This window comes from Nycticebus coucang, chromosome 10 (genome assembly GCF_027406575.1).
Source record: "Nycticebus coucang isolate mNycCou1 chromosome 10, mNycCou1.pri, whole genome shotgun sequence".
NCBI classification, from domain to species: Eukaryota; Metazoa; Chordata; class Mammalia; order Primates; family Lorisidae; genus Nycticebus; species Nycticebus coucang.
This window is the reverse complement of record NC_069789.1, coordinates 54,095,157-54,114,089: the sequence shown is the minus strand read 5'-3', so window position 1 is coordinate 54,114,089 and position 18,933 is coordinate 54,095,157. Positions and strand designations below refer to the sequence as shown.

The following is an 18,933-nucleotide window of genomic DNA, read 5'->3' as shown; positions in this document are numbered from 1 at the left end:
CTGCCCACCTCGCCCAGATGAGACTACACCCCCAGCAACAGGTTGGTTTGTTGAATGCCTCAAATACTTTGCTCAGTTTACCCTCTCCCTGGAATTCCTATCTTCACTTTCCTCTTTGCCTATTCATACTGCCCATCTCTCTAAGCCTCATAAAGCTTTTAGGACCCCACTGCCTCCAATCACCATTTGCTCCTCCAAACTGCAGGTTTTAATTAACATGCTGATTCCAACACACACTGCATTGCAGTGTTAGCTCTCTTTTATCTATGACTGTGTCCTAGCTCCCCTTTGAATTAGAGGCTCTTTGAGGGCAGGAATGATGTCTTACGTTTCTTGCCATCCCATGCAGAGCCAGCAGGATGACTTTCACTCAGAAATCTGCTGAACAGTGGAAGCTGCAGAGGAGGGCACGGTGTGAGCATTCGTTTTTCCCTCAACCAACACTGTCCTTGCTAGTCTGCCCTAAGACACGGTTTGAACTAAGACACCTGACTTAAAGAGTTGTCATAACCTTTACAGGTAGTGAAGAAGGATGTGAGCTTTCTGGGAAGGATGGTGTCCAGAACCCACTGGGCAAAGGACAAATGTCATTGGCTAGGTGGATGAGGTGGGGAGAAAGATGGGAAGAAGGGGAAGATACCAGCTCTGTCTTTGAAGAAGGGACAATTCAGACATGTGAACGCAGAGTGTTAGCAAGATAGCACCACAGCCACAAACCATAGAATACCATAGATCAGGAAAGAAGCATATAATAATTTTAAAAATGACAAATTGACAACATAAAGCAATCAAGAGCAGAGTGGGGTTGGGGAGAGTTGCCTTGGGAGGTTTCAGAAGAAGGTCTTCTATAAGGAGGTCAAGCTCAACTCTGGTGAATGCTGCCAGGAAGCACAGGCAGAGAAAAGACCATGATCCTTGGAAACAGAACTAGGCTCAAGTGTCACTTCTACCACTTACTAATCTGGTGACCTTGAACATGTTATTTAATCTGTTAGAGCTTCATTTCCTCCATTGTAAAATGACACCTCATAGGGTTATGGTCTGAGAATCAATGAGATAAAGGATGTGAGGTTGTTTTGTAAACTCTACTGCTCTGAGTAAACACCAGTTATTCTTGTTACTGTTTTAGAAGAAACACTGTACAAGGGCATCATCACTTTGGCAGCAGCAGCCACCCCGTATGGTGGTGACAAACACCAATGGCTCTGTTTCAGCACAGGGGAGGGGTGGTTGCTTTGAGGCAGCATCCAGCGCCTTCTGGAAGAAATGGGGTGCTGCTCATTCCACCTTCTCCCCAGTGTAAGTCTAAAGTCACAAGCAGCTATTCCAGTGGCCCCATGATGTCCAGGTCACCTCCTCTCACACCCCTTGGGGTGATTGGGGCCACTTGTGTGGCTCTTGCTGAGCTGTCCAGACACCTGTGACAAGATAGGAGGCAGGAAAGAAGGAAAGAGGAAGGCTGGTCTGGAGTGGGGTAAGGGGGAGATACTGAGATAACAGTTCCCTCAGGCTGGAGCTCCACTTTCTCTGAGCTCACCCCATCCAGGGTCGCCTTGGTATACAGGATGAAGTCCATCTTCCTTCCTTATCTTCCCTGGCCTCTCTTTCTCTCCAGTGCATTTCTGAACCAACAGACAGCCTTAGGGTAAAAAGCGCTAACTCCTTGTCATGAGGAAGCTTCTTAAGCAGGCTGTGTCCCCCCTACCTTGGGCCTTCCCACCTGCACTTTCTATTCTTTCTCTCTTGGTCTGAGATTTCCAGCTCTTGCAGAAAAGATCCGAGCTGTCAGGCAGTCTCTCTTAAGTAATGGGCATGTTCACACTCAATGCACACAGAGGAGGGAGAATGCTGTGCGGCGGGATGATAGGGGCACCTGGGAACTGAGGGGCAGTTGGAATTCCAGGCAGAGGTCTAACCACTTAAGGACCTGGTCTGTGCCAACCAAGATGCATAGGCTCTCAGCTGGAAGACCTTTAAACATCCAGAGCGGAGAGCACCAGCCCTAGGTAAGGAAGTGGGGGAGATAGACTTCTAAGGCCCTTGAGGCTCACTTAGCTCAGGGTTAGGGAAGCTGCTGTGCACAATTATCAGAGCAGCTGAGACAGGGAGAAGAAGGTGCTGAAGGGAGGCAGGGGAATAGCAGGCCCTGGTGGGAGGACCTGGGGCTGGAGATGAAAAGAGCTCCCTGAGAGAGAATCTGGCTCTGGGTGATGAATGGGGTGTGAGAGAGAAGCCAGGAAAAGGGTAAACAGCCAGGAGGGACCCAGGAGGGAAGCAGGAGGGAGGGGTGAAGAGAAAGAATGTAGAGGTCAGAGAGCAAAGAAAATGCTCCTGGAGTGATTGACTCAAGATCTGACACGCTACACACCCGGGCGAATGCACGTGTGTGCGCAGATGTGTACGGCTGCCTGCCTGCCCCTCCACGCCCCTGCAAAGGTGTGAGCCAGCCTGCTTTCCTCCCAGACACTTTCTCTCTCTGCTGTAGAACTTTCTTCTGATGTTCGGTTCTGAGACCTCCGAGTCCCTCGGAGGAGGGACCCCACTGTTAACGCGGACTAGCATTTGTACAGTGATTTTATAGTTCTCTAGGAATCTCACATACTTCAGCCCATGAAGATGGCCCTCACACAAGCCTGTGTGGTTGAGAGTATCATTTGCATCACCATTTTACAGGTGAAAGGACTTAGGTGTATTTGAGGTTAAATATTTTGGCTAAAGCACCAGATGTGGAAGAAGGACTTGGATGTGGGAGTTCCAACGTTAAACCTGACACCTTGCTTCCCTGCTGCCTGGAGCAGCATCCTGCTGATGGATATTTCCAAGGAGATATTTTTTATGCCACAGGTTTATGCCACAGGCCGGACTCTGCCTCCAGATAGGCAATACTCTGGTCTGGGTGTTATCCTGTTACTACTCCTTGGGAATGGGGGTGGGGTCTAATGACTCAGAGTTGAACTCTTGGGGACCCCTGTGAAAGCTGAGACGAGAAGGCCTGGGGCTGGGGGCTTCTGGGGATCCACTGAATGCCATTTGGCTCTTGCCCAGTTCTGGCTGGTGGGAAGAAGGGGTGGGGGAGGCTGAGGTCTGGACGCCGCCCCAGGGGCTTGCACAGGTGGTGGGCCATGGAAAGGGTCCAGGAGCACTAATCTGTAGGGAGAGGAGGGACTGCTGTGCCAGTCTCCCCTCTCTGCAGCCTGCCCTTTTCTGTGGGGCAGAAAGCCAGCGCCAGCCTCCCTCAGAAGAGCACATGTCTCCATGGGCCCTGCAGCTGGCCCCAGGGTACAGGCAGCTCCTACCTGCCTCAGACTCGTCTCCCACCCCCACCTCCTCCTCACGCTCAGCCCTGGACCTGCTACTCCCCAATTCTCAACCATGCAGATCACTGATTAATTCAGGGCTGTTTAATAACCCTTCTATTTCGATGAAACAAGCTGTCTTGTTTTCTTTATTTTTAACACTGACTTTCGTTTCTTTGCTAAGCATCTTACTGTCATTTAAATTTCTCTGTCTCCAACCAAGCTGAGAATAGACTGGAGTGAGCAGCTGCTTCCATCCTGTTCATGACAATGATTAGAAGTCAGAGCTTGTGCAAGCAGAGAATTGACCAAATCTCAGTTCACAGGGTCTGCCCCTACTTGTGGAGGGAGTGCTAATTTTAACATGGTTAGGAGAATTCTGGCTCCAGGGGACACCGGGGCTAATCCCAGCCCAGGCTTCCTGGCACCCTGTTTGAGGAGAGAGACTAGGGCTGGAGGTGTGAGAACCAACTTTACTTACTTTGGGATTAAGGCCAGTAGCTGCAGGTCATTTTTACCAGCCTGACACTCAACTTTGCTTCTCAAAAGAGCCTTTTCCTCCACTGAATTTACAGAGCAGCAAAGAGAGAGACTAAGACTTAGAGCAGCAGTTCTCGACCTGTGGGTTGCGATTCCTTTGGGGGTCGAACGACCCCTTCACAGAGGTCGCCTAAGACCATCCTGCATATCAGATATTTACATTACGATTCATAACAGTAGCACAATTACAGTTATGAAGTTGCAACAAAAATAATGTTATGTTTGGGGGTCACCACAACCTGAGGTACGGTATTAAAGGGTTGCGGCATTAGGAAGGTTGAGCAACACTGGCTCAGAGGACTTGGGGTGGGTGGGTATGCCAGCTATCACCTATGATATCTTTCTGCCCCACACAGGAACCCCTTCTTGAGACCTGGCCATCTTCCAATTTCCACTTGAATTCCCCAAATTATGCAGAGCTCATTCCCTCCCTAGATGGCCCCTTCCAGGGTTGGACTAGCTAACCTCCCTCTCTTCCATCCTCCTGCAATACCTATACCTCACTTGTATGACTATGACCTGTGTGCCTGCTCCTTCTCCTTTTCTGCACTGTAACCTTAAGAGCCTGGACAATGTCTTCCTCCTACCATACGTGACAGATATTCTATAAACCCTTGCTCAATCAAATGAAATTATGTGGCGCTGACTTTAAAACTCCCTGCAAGTGATGTACCTTTCTTCTACCTGGTAAAGCTTCCTGTTTTTTCTACCTGGACATATGCTGCCCCTTCCTGTCCATAGTCCAGAAATGGCTGCTTCTTCAGGATGCAGAGCCCTGGTTTTTCCTCCAGGACCCCAGGGACTATGAAGCTGGTGCACAGTAGGGTCCAGGAAGCTGGGGTAATGCGATGGAAGCCAATCAAGTGGCCTGGACCAGGTCCTCTGGATCCCAGTCTCCCCTTCACTACTCAGGGTCAGCCATGGCTGCCTGTGAAAGCTCACAGGTGCATGGTACCCAAACCTTCTGGGCCTGTAGCTCCCTGCAGCCACATGAGAGTTGGGAGCTTTCTGTGCCTCCTAGCCAGCACAGTCTGAGGCAGCTGCTCGGGTCATTGTCTCAGCCTCTTCAAGTTGTGAATGCTGAGTCTATAGAGACTGAAACACAAACAGTGCCCACAGTGCCTCTCAGGGAGGGAGAGGTGGCTTGGCCTTGCCAGAGCCATTGACTGTGCAAATAGCAAGGCTTGCTGTGGATGGAGGAAAGCTGGTGGCAGCTATTCCATGGGGGTGGGGAGGGCTTTATACACTACACTGCCTGGCCCCACAGAGGGACTGTGGTATGTGCTAAGGGCCAGCAGATGGGTAAAGAAGAGGAGAGGTCAGTTCTCGGGGGGGGGGGGATGCTGCTTTATCATGAGATGTGTGTCTTCTCAAATCCAAGGAAGAGAGAGGCAGGGAGGTTGCCAGCACGGGGGTTAGGGGACGAGAGACTGAAAAGAGAAGGTGGCTAAGTGGGTAGATCGAGAGAGTGTGCTGGGTGAGGCTAGGCAAACAGAAGTCCTCACAATTGGAGAGTAGTGAATGGCAACTTGCTGTGGCTCAGGGAAATCCAGTTACCCAGTCTAGGCCTGGGTTTCACACCATGGTGTGGACTTGGTTAAAAGCTGCTACCAAATAAATACCCAGATACAATTTTAAGTATTTTACATATAATATCTATTTCTTTTGCGATTCAAACTTCTTCTTAAAAATAATATTTAGAAAAGAAGTCAAGGCATCTTGGCACCCCCATGTTCTACAGTAGACTGTTGGACAGTGCTGTTAGGTGCACAGGGCTCTCTTCTGTGACAGGCACCTTCCCACAGTCTGCACTTCTAACAAGAGACAAGGTGTCTTGTGCTCCAGCTGAGAAAGTCATCAGAGTGCTTCTTGTTTTACTAGGAGACAGTTGATACTTCTTACCAGATATCCTTCTGTATTTTCACCAGTGGTCACTGCCAGCCAAAGATCTGATCGTGAGGCCACCGTAGGCTCCTGGACCCTGCTCCTGTTTCTGCTAATGCTCTTCATGCTGTGTCTGCCCCATCCAAGTCCCTGTTTCTAGGAGCTCTCTTTGTAGGGGAGATGAAGTCCCTTTGCATCCAGACAGCCAGAGACCCATGAGCTCTTCCCCTTCATCTGCCATGGGGGGTTGACTCCCAGAGCAATGCCAACTTACCAGCTCTATGACAGTGTCATGCATCTCCACTCAGTGCTGAAGGCACCAAAAGCCCAAGGGTAGCAAATTCAGAACTCAATTTCTAATACCACTAGCCAAATGCTGACTGTAAGCCCTGCATGTGGCCTCACTGCTGGGGCCACCATTATCATTCCCATAGTTTCTAGTCTCCGATGAATCTTTAGCCCACACATTTTCTTTAAATACAATCTTATTTTTCTTAGTAAATTCCAAACAAATTTAGAGAGAGAGCGAGATAGAGATTGGGGGAAGAAAAATACCCCTAGCTTGGTTTTTTATTCCTGCCCTAAAATTTAGGATAGTGTTCCATGTTTGTGGTACTTATCATTTTTCCAACTCCTCTAACACCATCTTCCTGTGCCTGAGTCCAGGGCTCATGAGCAGTCATGAAAAAACTATTCATTTCCATTGTGCGGATGGAGAAACTGAGGTCCTGAGTAATAGGCAGGAGCTAATTCTGCTAGAGTGTCTCGTGACTCCTTCTTATCTCCCTCCTGGGACCAGGGAACAAATGGAGAGTAAGCACTGGTCAGCGGGTGAGAAATCTTTAGGAAGAGGGAGGGGCTCCAAGTGTGAAGGGAGGCCCTTTGTTCTTCTGTGTTAGGACCCTATTCTTTGACACCAGTCTCTTCCTGACCATCTGTTCTCAACCATCTTAGCAGGGCCCAGACCTCCTGCAGGAAGGTGCTGGGTGTGGATTTCACCTCCACATGCAGTGCAGATCATTCTCTTTAAGTCCTTGGGACCCCAAAATCAAATGGCTTAATGCCCCAAAGGGGGGCACTGGATGGGTGTTTGACTAGAATTTTGTTCATTTCCAAATAAACCTGGGGAGGGAGGTGTTTGCCTTGCAGAAAACGTGGTGGCATGGGTTTTGATCGCGTGGGTTTTGTTCCACTAGAGTGGAAGGACTTGTTAGAACAGCACAGGCAGGTGGGGTGAGGGTGGGGTGTCAGCACCGTCAGGGGACTGTGAAATCCTGAGACAGCCGTGTTCCTGGCAAACACCATCTTCCTGGCAAAGACTGCTGCCCACTACTGCAGCAGAGACCTGGTAGAGCTATGCTGGTGGGGTGCGGCCTGTGAGGGCGGGGAGAGCTGAGTCTTCCTGTCCCTCTTTGGGTTGGGCTTTGGCTAAGAACCCCGTCCTCTGTGAAGTTCAGAGACTAGTCTCTTCCCCCTCAGGTATCTTTGTTCCTCCAGACCAAAAAAAAAAAAAAACAAAAAAAAAAGGGAAGCTGGGGGAGCAGTCAGGGGAGGTGGGAGGTCAGAGGCCAACGTAATATTTACCCAGCCCAGCTGAGGCCTTTCGCTTTTATAAAGCAGGAAACAACTTCAAAGAGGCAACATCCCCTCTTGCCACTTCTGTCTGCCTGCTGGTCCTCCTGCCTTTACCTGGCAGCACAGCTTTCTATACACCCCTGACTCTCCTCCTGAATCTCCCACCCTCTCTCCCTTAGAAAGCTGAGCACTCTGCCTGGCAGCCTATGCCCCCACTGGCCCCTGGTCAGAGATGTTAAAAGACCCGTCCATAGTCACAGGTGCCCCTGACACTCTGGGCTATCTCTAGACTACTCCTGCTCACTCCAACAGTGTGTCCTTCACCACTTTGGACTTGGAGGGACTGGGGTTACAGCTCCATTATAGCACCAGAGCAGATGCAGAAACTAAGGATAGGAAAGGCCCTAGTGATTCTCTACATTGGGTAAGAGGAACCACAGACTCCTTCTCTGAAGAAATATATAAATACATATACCTGCATAATTCTTGAAAGCATAGGACTTTGAAGGTTTCATGGGCTTCTTGAAGCCCAAGCATGTCCCCCAGGTCTGTTCCTGTCCTCTGGAGCATCTCTGCCATGACACCCCCTAGCCCTGGCCAAGGTGCAGGGAGACCACCACTTTCCTTCTAAGGATCAGAGAATGCTTTAAGTTGAGTTAAGTCTGCATCCTCCTAACCTCCCTCTTTTGGTCGTTCTCTGCTTTCTTTCTGGACTTTAAAAAGAGTAGATCCTTCCCCAGCTAGCCAACATACAGCAGTGGCAATCCCTTGCTCAACCAAGGAGTAGAGATAAAAATCTGAATTTTCAGGGCGGCACCTGTGACGCAGTGAGTAGGGCGCCAGCCCCATATACCAAGGGTGGCAAGTTCAAACCCAGCCCCAGCCAAGCTGTAACAAAAATTAGCCAGGCATTGTGGCAGGCACCTGTAATCCCAGCTACTCAGGAGGCTGAGGCAAGAGAATCGTCTAAGCCCAGGAGTTGGAGGTTGCTGTGAACTGTGTGATTCCATGGCACTCTACTGAGGGTGATAAGGTGAGACTTTGTCTCTACAAAAAAAAAAAATCTGAATTTTCCCTCAGGTCCCGTTCATTCCATGATTTTATTCAGGTATAAGTAGGTGAGTAAGTGGCAGGATTCGGAATGCTTGAATGTGAATATTTCTTGATGAACCCCATTGGCATCTACACTGCCAGCTTCAGAGGCACCAGAAAGCAATAAAATTTTCATAGAATACAACATGAAAACCCCCTGGGAATGTGCACCCCAGAGACCGTACTTTGGAATATTAACTAGTGGAAAACAACTCCAGAGTTGTCAGTTTCTAATCCACAAGGATAAATGGTTAGGCAGGGGTGGTTCTGAAAGGCCAGAGGATGGGACAGCACTAGGTAGTCATCCTTCATGGGAAACTCATTCCTGAAATCTCCATCTCCCATTGACTTGTCGTGCTTTGAAGAGCTCTCTGCCTTCACTTTCTCTTAACCTCCAGTGTCCTGATAACTCCATTCTGCCTTCTACTAAAGATATTTGGGGTTACTTGGTTTATGCAATTCTCTCCCCGCCCTATCAAGAATACTGTACATTCCTTGAAGATAGGAAATAATACTCTTTCATCCTTCTACTAGGAGGGAGGGAGCTACTATATTCTTTTCACTGCATAGGTGATTATTAGTCCCTGTTTATTTAAACTTAAATGAATTCCAACTCCTGCTGTAAGTGTCTACCTGTTTGGTTTGGTGCAAGGGGGAACAACTCTAGTGTAAAAATTCAATAAAGTTGGAGAAGATGTTCAGTAGTCCTCCCTTATCCATCCTTCTTCTGTCCCCCCATACCCAACCCAGGAGCTAAGGCCGGGAGGGAGGCTGTTAAAATACAAGGGAAAGCCTGGGAGGATAACTCCTCTGAGCGAGCTAGTGCTGGGGGCTCCTCTGTCAGAAGCTGCTGTCCTCGTAGGGTCTCAGAGAGAAGGTGTGTGTCTGGGGGCAGGGTGGGGGAAGGGTCACAGAGGAGCAAGGATCATTCACCAGCTATTCACTCTGAGCAGTAGGATCCCTCCTTCTCTTCCTTCTGAAAGACTAGTTGAACTTTCCAAGGGCAACTCATTGCCTTTTATCTCTCATCCTGAAAGCAATTTTAGCCAAGGAAAAGCAGAATTAAACTTTCATAGCACGATACATTTATCTTGTTTTTCTTCTTTCTTTTCTTTGTCCCCTCTTCCCCCCCTCCCATTCCTTGACCCCCAGGTAAATTTGAGCCAAAGGCAAACCAAGATGAAATATCAGGGGAGGGTATCAGATCTGAAGAGACGCTGCTACCCTCTGGCCTCCTGCCCGTCCCAAAACTTCAATATTTTTCCGTACCCCTGTTAGACAGTTATTATCTCCTTAGATAAGAAAAGCCTCTGGACTCTGCTCTCTCTCAATATTGTCCTCTGCTGAAATGAAAGGGGGAATTATAATTCAGAGAAAGGCTCCCACAGAGACTATGAAGACAAAGATTAAATCAGTGATACAACGTTGACATGCGTTCAGTTCCTGAAAGGTCTTTTTTAAAAAAGTCTCCTCAGGAGCAGCTTTGCCACCACCTGAGAGTGTTTCGAAAATCCACAGTTAGGGAGTTGGAAGAAGGAAGGCATGTGAAGGCGCCTTGGGGATGGGCCAAAACCTTCTGTCGCTGATAAAGAAAGGCAAGAGGCTCTTGGCAGGCCAGCCAGCAGACTGGACTGCCTGCTAACTTGAGAATGTGTCCCCCTCCCTGGCTCGCACACCCAGACACCTCCTGTTAGGGCTGACCTCTCCAGAGCTGCTCTGAGCCCCCATATAACCCCCTTGCACCCTCCTTAATGTTGCCGGCACCTTCTCACCCCCTAAAACCAGACAGGGGCCCAGAAGTCCCACTGCCTATAGGACCCTACCAGCTGTGGTCTCTGGGTAGTGACAGCTGGGAGTTTTTAATATATCTCATGCATTTTTTTATTCTTCTTGCAAAAAGAAAAGCACAAAAGCCACTGTTTAGAGCCAAGCCTGGTTTTCAAGAGTCCCCTCTAGTGGAGATAACCTGCTACTTCGGCTTCCCAGCTTAGCCCAGAGCCTCCAGTGGCCACCAAAGACTGAGCAGAGCCCCTTCTGCCAGCCTGGCTCTTCCGTGTTTGCCCGCAGTTCTCTCCAGCCCCATCCAGGTCAGTCTCTGTCTTTATCTCCCCTTTCTGTCTCCCTGCTTCTGTCCACGTCTTCACTCTTCGTTTTTCCAGGTGTGCCTCTGCTCCTGTATCTTAATCTGCATCTTCAGTACACAGGCTGGCCTTCTCTCACGTTCAGGACACTAGCCCTGACCAGCTAGAACTGCTTTGGTAAGGCCTTGGATTCAATGGCCTAACCTCGGAGGGCCACACGGGGACCCACAGGCCAGACCTACCATGAAAGGAGCTAGGAAAATCAAGCTGGAGGAGAAGGCAGCTTCTACAAAGCTCCCTCCCCCAACCCCCATCCATACACACCCACCCCCAAGCAAACTTAAGCCTACTGGGTTTATATATATTTTTGAAGCTGTTTATAATCCGAACCAAGAGTGCTGCCTTGGAGTCCTGTGTGAATCCAGCCCACACCCCTCAGTTGATTCTCCCCACCACCCTGCCAGCTCCCTAGTCTCTGACACCCACCCTGTCCTGCAAACAACAGGCAATGCCAGGTGAAGGGACAGCTGGCCGGGGGTGGGAGGTGTGCTGGTGCAGGGGAAGAAGAGAATGGGGTGCGAAGGGACCAAGGACTGAGTCTGGAGCTGTAGGGGACACAGAGAGAACATACATTCTGTGGGGTGAGGGGGGCCATGGGGAACACCTGCCAGTCCTCTATGTTTCCCAGAGATATCCTTTCACCCAAGTGGGTGATATGGCCAGAGCAGGCCAGGGGGTTAATGGTTAACCAACTGTAGGAGCAGAGAACTTTTGCAATGCTCAGACCTAAGCTTTTCTTTCTTTCTTTCTTTTCTTCTTTTTTCCAGCTCTCACCCTCCCTTCCTCTTCTCCCCTTACACACTTGCCCGATAGGGACCCTGCTCCCCAACAAAGAACTTTCTCACCTTTATTTTTGCCCTGGAATTCCAGATGGAGAAGTGTGGAGCTAGATAAAGAGGTTCCATATGCCCAAATGCCAGGGAATGAGGCTCGAGTGAGCCTGAGGGCTCAACTGAGGAGAAAAAGAGTGTCCCTTTCTTACCAGCTACCCCTCCTGGGTGCCTTGGGACCAGCTGTTTGACCCTGGGAAGAAGTGCCTTTCTCTGCGTCTCCACAGGGCTCACCTTAGAAATGACCAGGAAAGAAACAGATGCACACCCACCCCTCATTTACTCTAACCGGGCATAAAATCTTTGTAACTAAGTGAAAAAACTGTTAAGGGTTCCTTTCATCATTGTTTGAACTGAGCGTATATGAAGAGCAGAGATAGAGTATTCACATAGAATGAATTGATAAGAGACTGCCCCTGGGTAGGGTGGTAGTGATGGGGGAGTGTCCGGAGGGAGGCAAGCACAGAGCTGTAAAACTCCAGAATCTCCAAGCCTGTGTCTACCAGCGTCCTTGTGAATGGTCCTGAATTATTTCTAGTTAACAGACTGTAACACAATGGCCCAGTCTCTTTATGATCAGCATGGAGGGGGGGCTTGGCTTGGTGCTCCTGGCCTCTCTGTTTACCGTGATGGACAGAAGTATACTGTGCCCTGGTTTGTGTGTGCTGAGACAGCTGTGTGGCAACACAGGGAGACAGCTGGGGTCGGGGGTACTGCTAGAGACAAGAATTGCCTCCCCCACACCAAACCCTATATCTTTGGAAGGCAGTCATAGAAAATGAGGTAGGATAGAAGCTATAGAACCCCCAAAGAGTGACAACAACTCCAGCACAACAAATATTTCATAGCACCTAAACTGGTGAGTTTAGGCTGCTGCCAGCTGCTGTCTTGTATATTTAACCATGTCACTGGCTTCCTCTCCCGCTCCTGTGTTTTCTTGTAACATGCCCATGAAATAAAGATTAGCTGAATAATCAGAAGTATTTGTAAATGGGAAAGGGAGCTAGCAGAGAAGAAGCTGTTCTTTGAGGGTTTTCTTTTTAACGTCATTTTAAGCTCAGACTTCAATAAAACAGATGGTGAACTTTTACGTTCACCACATCTGCAGCTTTTGATGGTCAAGAGAGTTGGAGGGTGAATGTTTCCTGGCACTCTGGAGACAGGGGTAGTTATTCAGGCCAGCTCTGAAAGGGGGAGGGCATCAACCTTGTAATGACATGGTTCTGGGTGATGGACATGAAAAGCTAGCCAGCCCCCCGTCCTACTCTAGGCTGCGACAGACCCCAGCCAGAGAGATGGGCTGGCTAGGATTCCCTTTCCAGATTCTTGGTCCCTGGGCAGAAGAGACCTTCAGGTACTTCACTACTTCAGATCCTGCTGCTCCTCAGCAGCACATCACTCTAAATGTCATTTCCATTTAACTGCTTTGCAAGCCAATTTGCCCCCATCCTAATGCAATTTGCGGAGGACAGTGAGGGAGCCCAGAGGGCAGTCTGCATTGCCCTGTGTTGCCCTGCCTTTATCAGCGGCTCCCTGAGGGGGATCGCTGTGGATGGAGGGAAATGGCTTCTTCAGGTAATGCTGTCGGGTGCCAGCAGGGGCAAATTCTGGGATAAGGAGGGGTTGGAGGTGAGAGGCTGTGATGCCAGGTGGAAGCAGGGAAAGAAAAACAACATCCTAGGTTATCTAGACAGATTCCACTCTGTCTCCTTGGTTCCCTACCTTCTTTCCCCACCATCCTTCAGCCCCCAGGCCACTGAGGAGAGAGCACAGGTAATTAGTTCAAAAATGGTGCTCTGTGAGAAGAAGGGGAAGTTAATGAATTCTTGTCTCTTCTTGCCTGGAGGTCAGAGGGGAGAGGGCTGCTAGCAACTCTAGGAGCTTTCTGGGGAGATGGCACAAAAGTTGTGCATTTCAATTAGGAACAGCCAAATTCCTCCTGTCAGGGCTATCTCTTCCTGGGGCTCTGTCACTCAACTGAAGGCCTCAGAATCCTAAGCCAGCCCAGAGGGAAGAGTGAAGTTTCAAGGTCTGGGAATGAAGCCTGCTATTGTGCAGGGAAGGAAAGAACTGAACCTGACTCCTGCTCCCAAAGTGTCCAACCCAGCCCAGTCCAGATACTCATCTTGGCTTGCCCTTCACTTCAGAAACCTTGTCCACCACGCTTGTGCCTGGATGGTGATGAATGCACCCTAACATTGCCTAGTTCTGCCAAGCTGATGGGCTTCCAAGCCACTGACTCCAGCTGTGATTGGCAGCCTACCTCCCCCAAACTGATCCTACTTTTATGTCTTTTGCATACCTTACACTGGTGTACCACTGATACCCCAGGCTCTTAAGCCCTCCAGGAGACCTATCAGATTTTGGCCCCCTCAGGAGGGTATCACTGCTAGACCCTTAACTGACCTAGAACCCCCTGCCCATTTTTTTTACCATCTCCCCCCCCATTATCTTTGTCCTTCCTGAGTAAAACTGAGTTTGAGTAGGTAGGTCCTCTGAGGGTCATGCCAAACAGGTGGACATATTTTTTTTTTTTTTGAGGGGGATCTCCAATGGCAGTTTCTGGTGACTCTCTTTAGCCTTCTAGACCAGGAGTAGAATAACACTTATATAGACTACCTGTGGGACAGATTCAAGTGGGCTAGAATTTTCTCAGATCCCTACACCACTTGTGGGATGGGGCAAGAAGGGGCCCATGGAGGGAAATATTCTTAAATCGTTCACAAGAAGCCTCTTAGATCCTGAACAAACTCCCATTTCAACCCCCAGCGCTCTTCTGCTGTTCAAACCAGGGGGTTGGGCACCTGCTGGGCGCTACACCACCAAGGAAGACAGGGAAAGATGGAGCAATTATCCCCATTAAATGCCTTGGAATCGCTCCCTGAGCCTTATAGAACCCCACAAAGATGCATCCCCCTGCCCCTGACCCCAGTCCCCTGATCCGGAAGGAACAGCCAGCAGCCACCAGGGACTCTGACACAGGAGTGAACGCCCCCAAATTTATCGCTGGCCACAGTGGTTTGGGGTTGTGTCGCTCGCTCATGCCACCGAGCCCCCCTCCCTTTGCTGTCCAGCTCTCGGGACAGCTTCGCCGCCCCAGTGCTCCGGTAAACCGCAGAGTGCCGGCAGGTGCGTGGTGGAGGCGCGCAGCCGAGCTCTGCTGCCGCCCCCAGCCCGCAGCTGAGACGCCGGTGGCCGGCCGGGAAGCAGGGCGGGAGGCAGCGCGGGCGAGTGTGCCGGAGCTCACCAGCACGCTGCGTTCCGGCGCGCGAAAGTGGCCCAGCCCGCGCGGGGACTCGCCCGCCGCAGCCGAGCCCGGGAGCCAGGGGCCGGGACCCCCAGGAGGCGGGTGCCGGAGAAGGCGCCCCGGGTGTGCGCGCGTTTGGGGAGAGGGCGGAGGGCGCTGCCGACCCCGAGCTCCCGGCCCCGTCGCCGCTTACCCAGATCGGCGACGTCTGTCTGTCCTTCCGTCCCTGCTCTGTCTGCCTCGGCCGCCGGCTGCTGAGGTCGGCTCGAGGCCCCTCTCCCTGCCCGCAGCTCGGAATCACCGGGACGACCAAATCCACATGGAGTCCAAATTCATTAAAATCCACGTCAAGCCGCCAGCCACTTATCTGTATTCCTGAAGTGGCCCCTCGGTCTCCGGTCCGCGCGCCCCTCAGTCCTCCGTCGCCCCGCAGCAGCCCTGCCGGGCGCTGTCGCCGGCTCGCGGGGGGCGCCCGGAGGCGACGAGGGGGCGTGGGGGGGTGTCTGGTAGGGTCTCTCGCGGGGAAGAAGCAAAGCCCCGGCTGTCTTCAGATTTTTCCAGCGCGACTTTCCGGGCTCCTCTGACATCAGCAATCCCGGCGCTTCCTTCCCTTCCAGCTCCGGGTTCGTTCACAGTCCCATTTCCTCCGGGAACCTGGCTTTCTCGATCTACTCAGAGGTTTGCTCCGTCTCTGCTCCGTTCTCTCCGGCGCTCGCGCTTCCTGCCGCTCCCGAGCTCGCAGGGTCTCTCCGTGGAAGGCTCGTCCTCTCAGCTGAGATATTCCCAGCAACTGCGCTCTGCCGCCCTCCCGCTCCAGTCTGGCGCGGACGCCGCTCCGCCCGGCAGCTCGGGCTCCCGCGGTGGCGGCGCAGCGGCAGCGGCGGCGGCGGAGCCCTCAGCGCCGGCCTCCCTATATTACCAGGCAGCTCATTATCATAGAGGCCGCGAGCATTAACCCGCTCCCTGCCGGCCGCGCCCGCCCGGGCTGGGGCCGCGCCCGCCGCTGGCACCGCCCGCCGCAGCCAGCCCCCTGCCCCCGCCCCCGGCCCCGCCCGCGCGGACTTCCTCCTCCGCAAGCTGTCAACAAAGGAGGCTCAGGTTTGGCATCGGGAGGCCGCCCCGCTACCCGCCCTGCGCCTAGCTCAGCCCCGGCCCACCAGCCACCTTAAGTGGCCAAGGGGGCGAGGAAAATGCTGCCAGGGTTTGGGGATTCGGGTGGAGGCCCTGCGAGCCCAGCTGGCTTAGCCTTCGGTGTGGCGGGGTAGGAAGTGGGTTGTGTGTGTCAGGACCCAAGCACAGAGGGTGAGGACAGTAGGGGACGGAAGCTCTCCCTCCCTTGACAACACCTGTCACCGCGCGCGCATACGGCACACTCTCTTCATTTTTAATTCGAGTGAGGGGTGAATGGGAAGGAACAGGACTTGTCTACTGGGTTTGAGACAGGGGTCTCGGAATTTGTGAGACTAGATGTCTTCGCGTGGATTTCAAAAAGCCACCAAGCTGCCGGATGAGGTTTGAAGTTGTTATTAATTATCATTTTTTGCAATGCGAAGATGAGCCTTGCTCTTAACTGATTCTCAAGATTCCACTCTGTTAGGGATCCTGGGTGTCTGTCAAGTCCTGACTTGGATGGGGGCGATGGGGACATGGGAGGGGAGCTTCTTGTGTCCAGACCTGGAGAGCCTGCCTGGCAGGGGAATCAGAGAGATGGAGGTAAGATAACTTTAGTTTGATAACCTAAGGTGAGAGGTGTCTAGATTCCGAATGACAATGCATCGCTGCCCTTAAGACCCCTGATTCCAAGCCATATACTCTCAGTATCACCGCAGTCTGTCTACACTGCCTTCCGGAAGGGGGCTGCAAGCTAGACCTCGGCGAGTTCTCAGGAGTCCCTGCCGGCGACCAGAGCGCACTCGAGTTTGTAGAACCTGTCCAAGTATCTGATGTTTCCTCTACTGCCCTCTGGTGGCCACGGTCCTCAGTGGTATAAACAGAAAAACAACAAAAAAATCACTCCTGAAAACCTTAAAAGCAGTTGCCTGAAATTCTTAGAATAGTAGAGGCAGAAGGAAGGAGGGAAGGATAGAAAGGAGAGAGAGAGAGTCAGGGAAAAAAAAAAGAGAAATTTAAGAAGCTGGGAGCGGTGGCTCATGCCTATAATCCCAGCACTCTTGGAGGCTGAGGAGGGTGGATTGTCTGAGTTCACAAGTTCCAGACCAACCAGAGCCAGAGCGAGACCCCCCCCCCGCCTCTAAAAATAGCCAGGCGTTGTAATGGGCACGTATAGTCCCAGGTACTTGGGAGCTGAGGCAAGAGAATGGCTTGCGCCCAAGAGTTTGAGGTTGCTGTGAGCTATGATGCCACCGCACTCTACCAAGAGCAATAAAATGAGACTGTGTCTCAAAAAAAAAGAAAGAAAGAAAAGAAACGAAAAGAAAAGAAAGAAAAAAATTTAAGTTCATCAGTCATCTCAAACAATCGTTTATTCAGTATGGGATTGGAGGAATCTAGGCTTTACTCCAACATCTGTAGAAATTAGCTAATTCTTCAAAAGTTCTTTGTACTCAATTGAAATTGATGTCCCTGTTACTTTCACTAGTTGTTTTTAGTTTTGTTTTGCTGACCACAAAGGCTCTAAGTTGTCTTTCTTGATTGATGCCTGTTCTTTTCTTCAAATTTCTGTGGGAGTTACTATTTCTTAAAAAACAGTAAATCTCAAAAAATCATTCTTAATTTTAAATCTAAAATCAATCAAATCTTAAAATCATTCTTTAAAAATGATCATACTTACCCAATATTATTATTTATTTCTCTTTTTATGTAGATCTGGTCTCCCCATCCAGACAGTCTAGTCTATCCTCTTACGTGTGGCTTGACTGAATCTAAACCACAATGTATTAAGGAAGATGATTTGAAGAAGATGCTAGAAGATTTTGGAACACTTTCCCTATTTGTTCAATGCATAGAACATCAGTCTGGCCGGCTACACCAAAGACCACCAGTGGTCGGGTTGGAAATAAAGCTTGAAGTGGAACATTAGGGCCTTCTTGTTCTAAATCAAGTGCTGCATGATCCTGAGATCACATCTCTTCCTCATGCCTCAATTTAATCACATTTTAGGAAGATAAAAATACAAGTTAAGTAATTTTCTGATACTGTCCTCCCATCCCCACTTACATGGTCCAGAAGTAAATTCTAGCATAAAGAGCAAGGAAGCATAAAATGGAAGAGACCCCTCTACTCACCCCATCTTTCACTCCTATGCCTCCCATCTCCTTACTGAACAAGGGAAGAGAAAGAGGAATTGAGGAAGAGAGAAAGAGAGAGCACATTTTGCCAGCAGGTGACAACATGCCATCCTGTTTCCACATTGCCCCTGAACAGGGTCTGAGATCTGTGTTCTGTGAGACTGTGGAAATATCTGCCATCAGCACAGCAATGGGAGCAGCACTAAGCTTGCCTGCTGGGAGGTAACCTGAATGAAATACCCCTAACTTCTCTAGACCTCAGTTTTTCCATCTATAAGGTGGGAATTTCTACCTTCAATCTCCAGATAGCCTAAGGAATTAAAACAGACATATGCAAAAATAAAGAATTAATATCATCATTAAAATGAAAAGATTGTTGTTGTACTAATAGGCTAGAACAAATATGGATCTTATTAGCTAAGCATACAATTATAATAATATGCTTTAGGAATTAAAAACACCTTGTTTCATGGTTTGCATTTAGATATAACATCCTCTGAGGCAGTGGCAATATATAGAAGCCTCTAGTTTTTAAACATGCTCAAATAACCCCATCTCTTTGATCTGGGTATTCACTCATTTATTATACAATTATTTATTAAGAGCAAATTTACCATATTTTTTTTCCTTTAATGGCACTGAACGCATTACAGAATTATCTCTTTGGCACATATTTTTTTAGAAACCCTGGCAATAATCCAACAAACACTACACCCCCAGGTCCATCTATGTCCTTCTGGAAACTCAAGTTTTCTTGTATCCATCTGGCCTTCTTTACCCTGTCCAGCTGATGTCAAACCCACAGCCACTGGGGGACTGACCAATCCTCTCCCAGTGCCTTGTGTCCATTGTCATTTCCGTCAAGAAAGAAAGCCGCAGCCCAGCACAGTTGTGGGCAAGTAGTAGGTATTTAGTAAATATTGATCAAATGAATGAATGGATGGAGGAATGTTGTTTTATGCCAAATCCTCACCTTTGGAAAATTGTAGCAAGTTCAATAGCTTTCTTCCCCCAGTGCTAACCCACCTACCTCCCTGAACCTCATCCTTGGAAAAGCATTTGTGGTTGCTGCATTATTAT

At 50.0% G+C, this 18,933-nt stretch overlaps 1 protein-coding gene and 1 long non-coding RNA gene across 2 annotated transcripts in view; one reads left to right on the top strand and one right to left on the bottom strand.

Annotated features, from left to right (window-relative positions):
- PLXNA2 (plexin A2) overlaps positions 1-15,535 on the bottom strand; it is a 217,915-nt gene extending 202,380 nt beyond the window's left edge. The window contains exon 1 of the mRNA XM_053605381.1: positions 14,799-15,535. The gene's annotated coding sequence lies outside the window, so the exon portion shown is untranslated. The remainder of the gene's footprint in view (positions 1-14,798) is intronic.
- Positions 15,536-15,674: 139 nt separating this feature from the next.
- On the top strand, positions 15,675-18,170 carry LOC128596040 (uncharacterized). Its single transcript, XR_008383050.1, has 3 exons — positions 15,675-16,117; positions 16,203-16,318; positions 17,430-18,170. It is a non-coding gene; the product is annotated as an uncharacterized LOC128596040 (long non-coding RNA).
- The last annotated feature ends 763 nt before the right edge of the window (positions 18,171-18,933 follow it).